This window comes from Hippocampus bargibanti, linkage group LG16, assembly GCF_051943395.1.
Source record: "Hippocampus bargibanti isolate YZ-2025 linkage group LG16, ASM5194339v1, whole genome shotgun sequence".
Taxonomy (NCBI): domain Eukaryota; kingdom Metazoa; phylum Chordata; class Actinopteri; order Syngnathiformes; family Syngnathidae; genus Hippocampus; species Hippocampus bargibanti.
In genome coordinates this window covers 17837430-17853294 of record NC_142749.1, presented here as the reverse complement: position 1 = coordinate 17853294, position 15865 = coordinate 17837430, and the positions used below count along the sequence as shown (strand labels likewise).

The 15865-nt window shown below is 38.9% G+C and overlaps 1 long non-coding RNA gene across 1 annotated transcript; it reads right to left on the bottom strand.

Moving 5' to 3' along the window:
- Positions 1-6723: 6723 nt before the first annotated feature.
- Positions 6724-14689, bottom strand: LOC148886839 (uncharacterized). The gene is made up of 3 exons (XR_016117950.1): positions 14559-14689; positions 9436-9485; positions 6724-8838 (listed from the first exon to the last, which is right to left on the bottom strand). It is a non-coding gene; the product is annotated as an uncharacterized LOC148886839 (long non-coding RNA).
- Between the last annotated feature and the right edge of the window lie 1176 nt (positions 14690-15865).

Below are 15865 nucleotides of genomic sequence, written 5' to 3'. Positions count from 1 at the left end.
CACCTGACCGTAAGCAGGAAGTGTCTTAAATGGCACAGATTTGCTGGACTGGAACACACTCGTAAAAACATATTGTATTTTTAATTTGTTTCCAATCCATCACCATTGTGGGATTATTAAATGATTTCTAGTTCTGATTCTGATTGAGTCTGCTAGCACATAAGAAATGTCACATTAGTTCAAAGATGATGACAAGAAAAACAACAATGGCACGGGTTGTACTTCCGGTTTTAAATGTAAAATATGGAATCATTTCATGATTTGTCTTTTCGGTGTTTATTCAAAATATTGTTTAATATCAAGTTTGAACTTGTACATTTCCTTTTTGTAAAAGGGATACGCTACCAAACAATAATTATGATTTGTACTTAATTATTTGTATACATATATTATAAACACTTAAAAATCATTAAATCGTGAAAGAAAAGTGATTTAATATCTCACCATGAACACTAGGGGATATCCAAAAGATATAATAACAATAATAATAATAATAATAATAATAATAATACATTTCATTTTCAAGCGCCTTTCAAAACTCTCAACGTCACTTTACAGTCACAGGATAAGTTTTTTTTTTCCTCTGGGTGAGCAGCGGCAGCCACACGCGCCAGTGTTCACTCAACCCGCAAGTAACTCGGATAGAATAGTAAGACAAATAGATAGAAAGCTAGCTAGCAAGTCAATAGCTAATAGCTAGCCAGCTAGATAGCTAGACAACCAGCCAGATAGCTTTGAGGGACGGGAATCTGGTTGTCATGCTAATTCTGTGTGCTAAAAGCAAAATTAAATGAAGGAAAATGACATAATATGCAATGTAATAATACATTGTAAAAAAAAAGCAAAATAAAAATAACAGGAGCATTTAAAATCCCCATCACATTTTGGATAAATAAACACACATTTAAATAAAATAAAAACTGAAATGTGTATTCCAAACGCACGTGAAGTCATTTACGTTAATAACCCTGGGAGGATCCCATCGCCCTTTTAATTTCCATTTAATTGTAGCAAAATGACACATAATTGCATAACACTTTCTGTTGGGGAAAGAAAATGGCTTCCGTGGATTGCTGTCAACAAGGAACAACACTATGGATACCACTTAGCATTTGTTGCTAAAAATTAGCATGGGGCAAAGTATTTTTTTTCCTGCAGGTATTGAACTTGCGTCAAGATTTCCAGCAAGGGGAAAAATAATAATAATGATACATATTTACTCTGGTTTGATCATAGCGGCAACTTCAAAATATCCACAAGACAACCGGAATAGTCACATTCCTTCATAACGGCGACCTTTTCTTAATGAGGACCTATCAAAACAGGGCTTTAGCTAACGCCCTTCAGTGAGTTTCAGGATACCTATGCTAAACATTGTGTTAGCATTTTGGCTAATGAGCTAACGTTCAGGTATTTTTCTTCAATTTATTTTGTCACAGATCCAAGAGTGGGTGTTCATTTTCTAATGTTTTTATTGGCTCTAATGACTGTCTGCTGTTTTTAATTTGTTAGCCAAAATGCTGACATCATGCTACCGATGAGTGGGCCAAGACAAGACATCAAAAAACGACAGCGTGCGGTTGCAAATGCAATTTTGAAAATAATAATGGCGTGATATCAAATTGAGACTTTGCCACTCACCACCGATAAAGCTACGTGGTCATCTTTTTAAAAAAAAAAAAATCAAAGTAACGGTTTGCTGATGTTAGCTCGCTAACCAAAATGCTAATCGACGGAAAATATGCCAGGTTATCATAATAATACATTTCATTTATAAGCGCCTTTCAAAACTCTCAAGTTCACTTTACAGTCACAAGATATTTTCTGTGGGTGAGCAGCGGCAGCCACACGCATCAGTGTTCACTCAAGCCGGAAGTAACTCAAATTGATAGAAATTCAGCCAGCTAGCTAATAGATAGCAAATAGACAGCTATCTAGGTAGCCAGCGAGCTAGTTAGATAGCAAATAGTTATCAAATAGATAGCTAGCTAGGTAGCCAGCTAGCTAATAATAATACGTAGTACATTTCATTTATAAGTGCCTTTCAAAACTCTCAAGGACAGTTAATAGATAGCAAATACATATCAAATAGATAGCTAGCTAGGTAGCCAGCTACATAGCCAGCTAGGTAGCCAGCCTTTCAAAACTCTCAAGGTCACTTTACAGTCACAAGATATATTTTTCTTTGGGTGAGTTATCGTCCTTAAAAATGATTATCGGTAATATTTTTTTTATTTACAAACACAATATTATTGCATTATTTGTAAAAAAAAATAATAATAATGCTACACCGTTGTTAGCCGGTTAGCAACAATGCTACGGACAATGCTATGGACACACACAATCGGGTTCCAGGACTTGACTCGCAAGGTCCATTAAATAATAAAATATTACTGTTTGAATAGTTAAAAAGTGTTTTTAAAAAGTTCCTTTTTAGACTTGGAACAGATAAAACATTTTTACATTGATTATAATGGAAAGTTATGTTTCGGTTTTTGAACTAATCCGTTTTCGAACCGGTTTCTGGAACAGATTAGGGTCGAAAACCGAGGTATCACTGCTGTCCTTTTAATAACTTTGCTGCTGTGTTACTTCCGGGTAGAGTGAACGCTGGCGCGAATGGCTGCCGCTGCTCACCCACACAAAAAGAAAAAAATCCTGTGACTGTAAAGTGTCCTTGAGAGATTTGAAAGGTGCTTAAAAATCAAATGTATTATTATTATTATTTAAAGTTGGAAATTTATGCGTTAGCGTTTGTGTGTCACTGGATGTCAATACCAACACAACGATTGGTCGCCCGGCCATATTATTGGTCGCCTTGCTTCTTCTTGACCGAGGGCGGAACCGCTGAACAGTCTGTGATTGTTCTCAGGAATGACGCTGCCTGTTTGCCTTTCCTTCAAGGCCACAACTGAGGCATCGATTCGCTTCGTGAGACTTTGACACATTCATGGAACAAAAAAAAAAAAACAAGAAAAACGACAAACAGAGGGCGGAAAAATAAACACAATTTTTGGTGACAAAACTTTGGACATCATCAGGTTTGTTTGCAACGTCATCCTGGATTCGATGTCAAGGTACTTCCTGTCACACAAAAAATTAATCAATAAAGATTGGAAATTCTTGAGCAACTCAGACGTGACGCACTAACGAATCACTGCCCGTTATGGATTTATAGCCGTCGTCAGATTTTTTAACAGCCTGTCGATAGTATCAAGAAGGTCAAAGTTGAAAAAAATAATAATAATAATAACCAAAAAAATGAATACATTAAGGAAAAAAAGTAACTCATTCACTGCCATTCACGAATTTATTAGGGAATTGAAAAAAATAACATAGAGTGTGATTCCCGAATTTCTTTGGGCTTTATTTTTCATGCTTGGGTGCCGATAAAGCGCTAGTCAGACCTCTGGCAGTGTTTTTTGCATTCCACAAGGGGGCAGAATTTGGCTTTTTCCCATGTTAGCGCTTAAAAAAATAAAATAAAATAATAATAATAATAATAATAATAATAATAATAATAATAATAATAATAATAATAATAAATTTAATTTCTAAGCACCTTTCAAAACTCTCAAGGTCACTTTACAGTCGCAGGATAATTTTTTTCGTGGGTGAGCAGCGGTAGCCACACGCGCCAGCGTTCACTCAACCCGGAAGTAACTCAAAGAGATGGAGAACTAGCTAGCTAATAGATAGCTAACAGATAGGTAGCTAGGCCTTCACTCAACCCGGAAGTAACTCAGATATAAAGCAAGCTAGCTAATAGATAGCTAACAGATAGCTAGCTAGGCCTTCACTCAACCCGGAAGTAACTCAGATATAAAGCTAGCTAGCTAATAGATAGCTAATATATAGCTAGCTAGCTAGATAGCTTCTTCTTTTTATAGCTTCATCTGTTGCTGAAGCGCTTTATAAATCAATCTGTATACATTGTATTGTATTTTGTACATCTGCCCCCATTTCAAACTCAAATAACTCCAGACCCATATAACTTAGGAATTAACTATTTTTTTCTAATGAAAGAAAAGAGTCTAAGATTCATTACGCCGGATTGAATGTTTATGTAGCCCTAAAACTCAATATTCTTGCAATTCGAGTGACAATGACAAAAACCCTGGCATTGAAGCGGACACATTTTTTGCACGTGCGGCAATGAATGAGTTAAAAATACAGTTTAGCACAAAATACCAAAGCAAAAATCATCAATAAAAGCCGATTGACATTTCCATGACATTTCCAAGTGTACTTATGAACCATCAAAACCGAAAGGTTTTAAGAAATCATTAACATTAAGAGCAGAATTTTCTTATCAGTAAGGGAACTAATACACTTTATGACGCCACGTCAGGGTTGTATACTACGTCGTTGCACAACACGCCGAATATGACGGGAAAAAAACTGCTAATTATGTCAATTATAGTCAAAGTAAGTCAGGGTCAACAAAAAAAAAAACAGGGAGACCTCTTCTGGCTTCTCCGTTTGTAGGGAGAGCGATTTTTCAACAGCGCGTATGCGTGGGAAACCGTGCGTATCTGGGTCAGCAGAACGACACAGTAATAAAAATCGATAATACAAAATATAAAATGATAAAAATGACATTAAAAGTTATAAGATTTGTAATTGAACTGTAAGCAATTTGGTGTATAATAGTATTCAATAGAAAACGTTCTTTAAAAACAACAGATTCACATTGTATAAACCTCGCGTCGGCCATTTTGAAATGCTTTTCGATTTACGACCATTTGATTTACGACCGTTTTGTCGGAACGGAAACCGGTCATAACTCGGATGTTACCTGTATTACTATTTGCGAGCTAATTTATAGCCCGCTAGCTAGCTATGTAGACAGCTATCTAGCGGGCTATATAGCGGGCCCGCGGGCTATATAGCGGACCTGCTAGCTAGCTAGGTAGATAGTTATCTAGTGGGCTATATAGCTAGCTATTAGCTATCAATTAGCCATCTGATAGCTAGCTTTCTATCTATTTGAGTTACTTCCGGGTTGAGTGAACGCTCACGCATGTGGCTGCCGCTGCTCACCCGCAAAATAACTGATCCTGTGACTGTAAAGTGACCTTGAGAGTTTTGAAAGGCGCTTAGAAATGAAATGGATTATTATTAATATTAAAACAAGAAGCAATCGGATGTATTTCACCATCATTGATATTCCGTGACCATATATGGGCGTAGGGAAGTCCCTGGAATTCCTTTGGCGATGACGCCGCTTTAAACATGGCAGCTTTTCTTTATTTCTTTTAACGGCAGCCAAAGATGAAAACGGCTTGCCCGATCATGTTAGCCGTGATTCACGCGTCACTGTTGCCACCTACGTACATATTTTTTTGCCATGCAGAATCTCCTGGGAAATAATAATCATCATCATTTAAAAAAGCAAGCTAACATTCTCGCTAGTAGTATTTGTGGGGCATTATTATTTGTGCCTCAAAGTGCCGCTTCTGGTGTTTGTTTTGTCTACACGATATTTAGGGGTGTTCATTGTTTGGTCTGCCATTTTGTTTCACGTCTCAAGTACTAATGGCTATCTATTCGCTGGCTAATAGCTATCTGCTTGCTAGCTGGCCATTAGCTATCTATTTACGGACTAATGGCTATCTATTCGCTGGTTAATGGCTAGCTATTCGCTAGCTATCTATTAGCTATCAATTCGCTAGCTAATGGCTATTTATTCGCTATCTATTCATTGGCTAATAGCTATCTATTCGCTGGCTATTAGCTATCTATTCGCTAGCTAGCTTACTTGCTATCTATTTGAGTTCCTGAGTAATGAAATGGATAATTATTATTATTATTACTTCAGGGTTGATTGAACGCTGGCACGTGTGGCTGCCGCTGCTCACCCACAGAAAAAAAAATTATCCTGTGACTGTAAAGTGACCTTGAGAGTTTCGAAAGGCACTCAGAAATCAAATGTATTATTATTATTACTACGGAGCAAATAGCTCAATAATTAAATGAATTTAAACGGAAAAAAATGTCGGAAATTGAAGCGAATTTATGTCAATGAAGCCCCGCCCCCAAAAGGCTCAAAATTAGGTGCGAGAGCGCCACAAAAACACAGGTTCAAAACAATCCGGCGATCTGCCAGCGTCGTGTTGTGTGTCGCGTAACCCCCCACCTAACACTTAGCATGTCAACAATACGCCGTGGGTAAACCGAATCCGCTGCAACTCGATACGATTTGTGCGCATCTTATCAACACTTGTTGATGTCGTCTTGGCGGGTTCGCTCCGGGAACTTGCGACACATGATCGCTTCCAAGGGTGTCGGCAAGGGGACGATTCCCTCGGGTTTTGCTGTCATGTGATGAATTAGCGGCCATGAATTATAAAAGAGCTAACGCCGTCTATGCTAGTCACGCGGCAAAACTCAAGATTCTGCAACGATGGGTTTGATCATTTTGTTAGCGCCTTCTACACGTATCGTCTGGAGTTCACCGAGGTTGTATGTTTCAAGATCTCAGAAAATTTGGAGTTTTATGAAATGTCCGCCATTTTGATGCAGATCATAAATAGTAGATCATACAAAGTACCAGAGACCACATTCGCAATCCACTGGTGACCTATTATGGACCATCAACACGTCATCGCAGACCACACAACCAGAAATTGGAGCCCAAGGATCTGAGACCCATTGGATCTTCTACCGTAGATGCTAACACTTTTCAATCCTGATCCAGAATGTTCTTCTGACACCATTGACGGACAAATATTTTTGGGACCTGATAACAAAAGATTTGTCACGGCAGGAAAAAACAAAATACAACGTTACTACGGCAGACAGAAATGACGGGCGTGAAGTCAAATGTCGTCATAATAGCGCTCGATTACGCTAACGGACAAAACATCCATGCTAGCTTACAACAATGCTGAGGACGAACCGAGTATTACTTTCGTCCAATACTTTTTTTGAAGTGTTTATTCTTTGACAACTTTCTTGAACTCTGAAGTACCGAATGTGACGCCGGCTCATTTTCCGACTAAATCAACTTCGACGCGATCTAACAGGCGGTTACTTTTTTAAAAATTAATAGCTCCAACGACAGCAGCTTTGTTAGCGAGTCCGTATTTGTCCGTGTTTACCTTCAGATTAACGTCACAAAAAGACTGATTATAATGCGACCTTTGACCGGCGGCGTTGTGACAGTTACTGTATGAGAATATAATGGATGGACGGAAAGGAACGAGTGTTCAAACACTCACCCCCCCCCCCCTGAGAAAATACGCAACAGACTCCAACTTTGTCTTACTATGACTCACCTAAAATATCACGATTGTGTATTGTAATTAATTAACAGATTGTTACATAAAAAAACAACAACCCATCTTGCCATTTATTCTCTAATAATAAAAATAAATGTCATTTCGAAGCGCCTTTCAAAACTCTCAAGGTCACTTTACAGTCACAGGATATGTTTTTCCGTGGGTGAGCAGCGGCAGCCAAACGCGCTAGCGTTCACTCAACCTGGAATAACTCAAATTGATAGAAATCTAGCCAGCTAGCGAATAGATAGCTAATAGCTAGTGAATAGATAGCTAATAGCGAGCTAGCAATATCGCTAATAGATTTGAGTAAATACCGGTTGAACGGGGTGACCGTTGCTGGCTACCTAGATAGGTATCTATTTGCTATCTATTTGGTATCTATTAGCTGTCTAACTAGCTAGCTAGCTATCTATTAGTTCTCCATTCGCTAGCTAGCTAACTTGAGCTATTTGAGTAACTAGCTATCTATTAGCTGTCTAACTAGCTAGCTAGATAGCTATCGATTAGCTAGCTTTCTATCTATTTGAGTTACTTCCGGGATGAGTGAACGCTGTGGCTATCACTGTTCACCCACAGGAAGACTTTATCCTGTGACTGCAAAGTGAACTTGAGAGTTTTGAAAGGCGGGCAAGCTATCTATCTGTATATCTGTTAGCTATGTAGCTGGCTAGCTTTCGAGCTAGCTAGGTCACAGAGTCTACTAGACGTTTGGTCTAGTAGCTGATGGATTGCCTACATCTGCTCAATTAATAATAATAATAATAATAATAATAATAATAATAATAATAATCCATCCTTATCCTGAGGTGGATTACCTTATAACTAAACGGGTATGAACCTGAAGATGAATCCGACAACCAAAACCAGCAGAGTTGACACCCACTACAACCTGATATTCTAACCTGCAAACTGAAAGGTATTTCAGTAGCTTGCATTGACCTCTAGCGGACATATGAGGAAATACATGCATTGTCTTCATTATTACACACACACACACACACTCAAGTATTCATTGATGTGATGATGAGGTGTCAAATTTCCGCCAATGGATGCAAAGTAGATCAGACCATCAGGAAATAACAATGTAAGGATCATAGCTAATTATAGCCGCCTTAACGACCTCCCCTAGGGGGACCCCGCTAATCCGGGTCACCTCGGGGAGATTTAAGCACCATCCGGAGCGCCTCACCTCAGCTCAACGTGGGCTTCGTAATGAGAGAGGCAGAGGTTGGGGGGTGTTGGTTCGCTGAATCCGGTGCGTCCTGGGTGGGTGGAATCATGATGCTCCTGTATTTTGTGTTTCTACTTCTTTCTTTCCTTTCCTCTTCCTTTCATAACGTTGCTGCTGTGAAATGTACATTTCTCCATTGCCAGACGAATAAAGGTACATCCAATTCAATCCAGAGACCCAGAAAGTCATTCTTTCTTCAGCGCTTGCTGTGCCCTCTTTGCGGTACTAGATGGAGGAGGAAAAGGTTGAGGCGTCCTTTTCACCGGTGAATCAGGAACGTCATGGTGGAGTGGAGTGTGCACGTGTACTGCGAGCTAAATGCTGAAAGCAAACACAAAGCTGTAAACTGGCTATCTGGCTATCTATTAGCTATTTATTAGCTGTTTATTAGCTATCCATTAGCTAGCTGGCTAGTTATTAGCTGGCTGTCTGTAAGCTGGCTAGCTGTTGGCTATCTGGCTATCTATTCTGCGAGACGAATAAATGCGAATCCAAGTAGCTATTTATTTGCTATCCATTAGCTAGCTAGCTAGCTTTCTTTCTATTTGAGTTACTTCGGGGTTGAGTGAGCTTATTATTATTATTATTATTATTATTATTCGCATTTCGGGTCTGGTTTTGATTGATTTGGAGAAAAAAAAACGGGATGTGAACCCACATACACGGCAGCCCCCCAAAAATACTCATTGGTATACCTTCTCTGCTTCTTCTTGTTTTTGCATGTTTTCCAGTTGAGCTCAGTGCTGCCAAGGGTGTTGTGGCGAAATATGGTACTACACCAAGAGGGTGCATTTTGAAATTGGAATTTCCCATTGAAACTACACAAAAAAATTGTATGAAAACCTGCTCAATAGTGGTGGTCCACAGAAAAAATGGGGTGTGGGGGGCGCACTGCGGCTTGCAGGGGTTTCATCTTACCAGCAGGAGGCGCCAAAGGACAGTCCTGGCAGGAAGTCCATTGACTGCTTCTGCGAGAGAGAAAGTAAGATTGAAATGTGGGATTTGTTGACTTAATCAACAAACACATACATGGGGGGGGTTGTGGGTTGGTGTGTGTGTGTGTGTGTGGGGGGGGGGGGTCCCTGTGAGAGGCAATTCTCTCAACATTATGTCCAAATGACCCTGTAATTAACAAGCCGTTCTAATCAAAACATCAGCTCGCAAATTAATTGGCCGTTAGCATCTTCATCATGACTTTTCATTTGGCGCCGCCCTCGGGGGCCACTTTTACACCTCATAGGGGGGATGCGGTGTCAATCACGGCTTGGTGTGTGCAGAATGAGGCTTTCGAGCACCCCTCTTTGCTTGAAAGAGCTTTCTCAAACTTTCAAATTCAGTTGTAGATGAAAGAGGAGAGGATCAAAGTGTCGTTTTCACCAGTGGATCAGGGCTGTCATGCTAAAAAAATGTGCACGTCTGCTACAAGCTAAATGTTGAAAGCAAACACGAAGCTGTAGCATCCACTGACGAAAGGAAATTGTCTCCCACCTCCTGTAAATCCGCTTCAATTCCAAGCCGCGGCAATTCCACATACGTCATGGTGGAATGTGCACGTCTGCTACAAGGTAAATGTCGAAAACAAACATGAAGCCGTAGTATCCAATGACGAAAATCGATTGTCTCACATCTCTTGTCCCACGTACTGTAAATCCGCTTCAATTCCAAGCCGCGGCAGTTCCACATACGTCATGGTGGAATGTGCACGTCTGCTACAAGCTAAATGTCGAAAACAAACATGAAGCTGTAGCATCCTTTGACGAAAAGAGATTGTCTCACATCGCCTGTCCCGCGTATTGTAAATCCGCTTCAATTCCAAGCCGCGGCAGTTCCACATACGTCATGGTGGAATGTGCACGTCTGCTACAAGCTAAATGTCGAAAACAAACATGAAGCTGTAGCATCCTTTGACGAAAAGAGATTGTCTCACATCGCCTGTCCCGCGTATTGTAAATCCGCTTCAATTCCAAGCCGCGGCAGTTCCACATACGCATCGGTGCTCAGTCTTTGAGTTTGTATTTGCGCCTTGTTGCGGCTAGCATGCTCGTTTTTTTTCCTGTCTGTCTCTTTCCTGTCCTGATTGCCTGCGAAGGCCTGCCGCCTGCCATTAGAGCGCAATTAGTCCATTAAGATAGCTTCTCCACGGCCTGACTTTTACAATACCACAGAGGGCGGCGTGTACAACGCCGTACTTGATACGTGCGTAACGCAGGATGGCCTTAGCGAAGGGGAGGGTGGGTTCAGCCTCAGGCCGACTGGACGGGCCTGGAGACGCGCCGGTGGTGATCGGAGACGTCAATCACGTCGCCTGACCTAACAAGGCCGCATCAATGATAGATCGCTAGCGCGCAAGTAGCGCACTGAAGGCAAACAAATAAGACAGGCGGAATGATTGATACGCCGCCTTTCCCGATACACTAATAACTGAATTGTACTTTTAGTGATAACAAATATCTGATATGATATCATATTCATATCGTACCACATAGTATCTTCACGTCTTATATCGACGTACACTGTATTCGTGCTATTGATATCATCACATATGACACATATTGCATGGTATCGCATTTGTCACATGATACGGGTATCGCATTGTGTGGGATCGTATCGTCCCTTTATGTCATCGTATCGCTTTGCAGTATCTGCTGTCTTCATGTTACATCGTGCCGTAAAATCTTGTACTGCAGCATATCTTTCCTTTATGTAGTGATTCAGAGTGTGTTCCTTTTAATGGGATGATATCGTACAGTATGAGTATGATATCAATGATATCGTACGATATCTGTATGATATCAATGATATCGTACGATATCTGTATGATATCAATGATATCGTACGGTATCAGTATGATATCATTGATATCATACGATATCAGTACGATATCAATGATATTGTACAGTAACAGTACAATATCAATGATATTGAACGGTATCAGTATATAATTGATATCATATAATATCAGTATAATATTAATGATATTGTATGATATCTGAACGATATCAATGATATTGCACAGTCACAGTACAATATCAATGATATTGTACGGTATCAGTATATCATTGATATCGTATGATATCAGTATATCAATGATATTGTACGATATCAATGATATTGCACGGTATCTGCATGATATCAATAATATCATATAGTATCAGCACGATATCAATGATATCATATGTTAGCAGTACGATAGCAATGATATCATACGGTATCCATACAATATCATTGCATGGCATCACTATACGTCTTATCTTTACAGATTATTTGATTTTATACCGCCATTTTTGCATTTTTAGCAAGCGTACCTATCTCAGTGTGTGTGTGTGTGTGTGTGTGTGTGTGTGTGTGTGTGTGTGTGTGTGTGTGTGTGTGTGTGTGTGTGTGTGTGTGATCAATACTAAGTGGAGATGAAAAACCTAAAAATGAAGCACAAAGTAAGTGATGTCTATTGATTCCATGTTGTGCTACAACAGTGCGGATGTAAATGTGTGTGTACGTGTGTGTGTGTGTGTGTGTGTGTGTGTGTGTGTGTGTGTGTGTGTGTGTGTGTGTGTGTGTGTGTGCACGTGGCCCAAAGGGAGCGTGTGCTCTGTGATCCAGGTAATGCGGAGAGGCCATGGAACAAGCGTAACATCCGCCTTGGATGTGGCGTCTAGCACGTATTGATCCGTTCATTTTGCAGCCGAGCTATCGCGACAACGTCCCGGTGTTCCGCAGGGGGGGGGGGGGGGGCACCGTGTCGCTTCAATTTGTTTTGCTATGATACGACCCCGGTATCGATCGGGTAAACGGTTATCGTGTCGCTATGTAGCGTGGCATGAATCACAACGGTATAAGTAAGTGTTTCATATTTCGTAATGCACTGGGTTTACGTTAAAAATTCCTGACGATTAACCTGATACGTCCCTTTGGGCAATTGCGCCTGTTTTAAAAAAAAAAATGGCGACAAGCACGCGGATTTGATCCCTCTTGTTCTGACAAACAATAAAAGACAAAAGCAAGAAAAGAATTTTGGCCCCGAGAGACGAAAAAATCCGTCGTTGGAAGTTTGAATCCTAAACGGTCTGCTTGGAAACAACAGATGGAAGATACAGAGGCTCCCCAACTTACGATCCAGATACGTTCCGAACGGTCGTTCGTAATGTGAATTTGTTCATAAGGTGAATTCGGTCGTAAGGTGAATTCATTCGTAAAGTGAATTCATTTGTAAGGTGAATTTGTTCATAAGTTGATTTAGTGCTATAAATAAGAATCACAAATTGGTTTTTTTTGGGTTGCATTTTTACTGTTTGCTGTACAATTTTTGTCCAAAATTCGACTTGATTTTTTTGTTAACAAATATTTTAATAAATATTTTGGTCCTGTTTTTGCTGGGCAATTTTTGAGCAAAATTCTAAAATAACAATTACAGACGCTCCCTAATTTACGAACAAGGTGAACCCACTAGACACTCATTTATCGTCATTTCGAAACCATCCATGCGCACGTAAACGCCGAGCTAGCATCATGCTAATGAAAAGTAAGCAATTAAGATGTATTCATATAGCACTTTTCACAGGTAAAACCACAAAATGCTTCACAAAATTTAAATCATAATAAAAACAGTACACAAAAAAGCATGAAAAATACTCAAAATAACGATACCAACGATAAAACCTACATAACTTTCAATCTCCACGTGAACGAGAATGTACACGAAATGTCAACTATCACGTTTGTTAGCCTTGAATGCTAAACTACGAGGCTACAGGTCATAATAAAAACAGTATACAAAAAAAGCATGAAATGTACTCAAAATAACGATACCAACGGTAAAACCTACATAACTTTCAATCTCCACGTGAACGAGAATGTACGCAAAATGTCAACCATCACGTTTGTTAGCCTCGAATGCTAAGCTACGAGGCTACAGGTGAAAAAAGCAGCATCAAACGAGTCTGTAAGTTAGCCTAGCGGCGCGCCAGGTAGAGATCCGTATATCGACATTCTCTTAATGGCCGCAGAGTCGCTGATATCAACAAAACGGGCATTAATGCGCCCGTGAGTGGACGCTTGATGTATGGATAAAATTTCGTTTCAGACGGCAACGGATGCTAATTGGTTGTTTTGACGTGCGCGCATATCAATAAAGTGCATTACGCCGCTGCACTTCATTTGGTCCCGCCGGGGGGAAAAGTAGCGCGGGAACGCACGGCGGGCTAACTCGCTTAGAGCTAATGTTTAGATGCTAACGTCAACAAAATAAAGAAATAAAACTACAAATATGTGCAGCTTTTCAGTTTGATCGTGTCGATTGCAAAGAATAAACGGCTCAAGAACAACAGCTGTTGTCGAAGAAACGGGAGAATGTTTGAGTGCTTAGCATTGTTAATCCCGAGCTCTGCGTGCCATATGCTGCTTCACCGTCCTCGTGGCTCCAGGTGAGGTTTAGTAGCACCCCACTTTTCTGTCATCACTTCGAATTTAAAGGACAACCGACACCTCCGGACAAGTTGCGTCCATAATTTGTAAAATGACTTCTACTGAGCGTATTCTACAAAGATTCCACCACATATAGCTAATAGCATATAGGAAGTCTTGTTTTTGAGTTGATGACGATGCCTGTTCAGCTAGATAGCTAGCCAATAGCTAGCTAATAGCTAGCCAGCTAGATACCTAGCTAATAGATAGATCGTGAGATAGATAGATAGATAGTAGTAGATAGCGAGCTCGCCAGCTAGTTAGTTAAATAGCTAATAGATAGCAAACAGATAGCTAGCCAGATAGGTAACTAACAGCTAGCTAGCTAAAAAAAAAAACACTTTTCTGATGTCAGTTAGGAAACAAAAAAAAATGGTGTCGGTTGTCCTTTAATGCTTGAACTTGATTCGAACTTTCGCTTGGACAGCAAAGTTCGACGCCGAAGATTTTTAACTTTTCACCAAGATGATAAAAGGCAAAACCCCCCACCCCCAAGCCCTGGGAGGGTTCTTCGCATGTATGAAAAGGGGGGGGGGGTGTCGAGCTTCTTGATGCTCTTATTTACGCCGGTTCACTCTGACCTGCACGACATGCGGCCAGTCACAATTAGACAGCATGCCGGATGGATGATGGACAGCCGCTCCAACGTGCCCCGAGGTGACGAGAAGGTCGGCGCCTGTCAATCATTTTGCCGATGGCTTCGAGTTGCTCAAGTGTGCAATGAAAGACGCTGTAAAGAAAAGAAAAAGAACAACAAAAAAAAAAACAGGATGGTTCATTGGTTAATTGATCTTCAAAAGGCAATCACATGTGGAAATTATTCATGAAATCGATGACGAAGTGGAAGATATGGATTGATTGATTGATTGATTTATTGATTGATTGCCGACAGGTTGGTGAAGCAAAAAGCTGCATGGAGAAAAATTGATTGCCAATTTTTAAAGATAATTTACCATGTAAAAAATATGTTATTTTATTTTAAAATATCTTTACAAATCATATATATATAATATACTATTTCAAGATGTTATAATTTTTTAAAATCATTTTTATGATATTTTAAAATAACTTTACAAATCATTTATATAATAAAAATATATTTTATAAAAATATTGCATATATTTTTATTATATATTTATTACAATTTTAAGATATATTTTATACAAATGTATTTTTTATTACATATATATATATATATAATATGATATGATGATATATGATAAATATAATACAATACAATACAATGCCATATCATATCATATATTAGATTAGATTAGTTTAGATTAGATTATATAATAAATATAATAAATATAATACAATACAATACAATATCATATATCATATCATATCATATATAAATACTAAAAATATAATTTAATAATAATTAATTAATAATTAATAATAATAAATAAATTAATAAAGAAATAAAGAAATAAATAACATAAGTTGTATATATGTATATATATATATATATATAAATAATAAAATAATATACAATACATACATATTTTCTATTATATGTATGATTTGTAAAGCTATTTCAAAATATAATAAAAATATTAAAAAAAATGTAAAATACCTTTAAAAAGTAAACATATTTTTATTATGACTATGATTTGTAATCTAATATATTTTAAAATATAAAAAAAAATAAAAACAACATTTGAAAATACCTTTCAAAATAAAATGTAATGTATAACATAGCCGGTTTCCTGATTCCTGGCCCTTGTCATGTCATCGCTTTTTCATTTTTTTTTTGGTCATTAAAAATTAACGAGGCCATTGCGGACTAATTGTCTTCAGCATGGCACAGAGCACTGGAATGAAATCAAGCCATTAAGAAGCTTTCATCACTCCGTGTGTGTGTGTGTGTGTGTGTGCGTGTGTG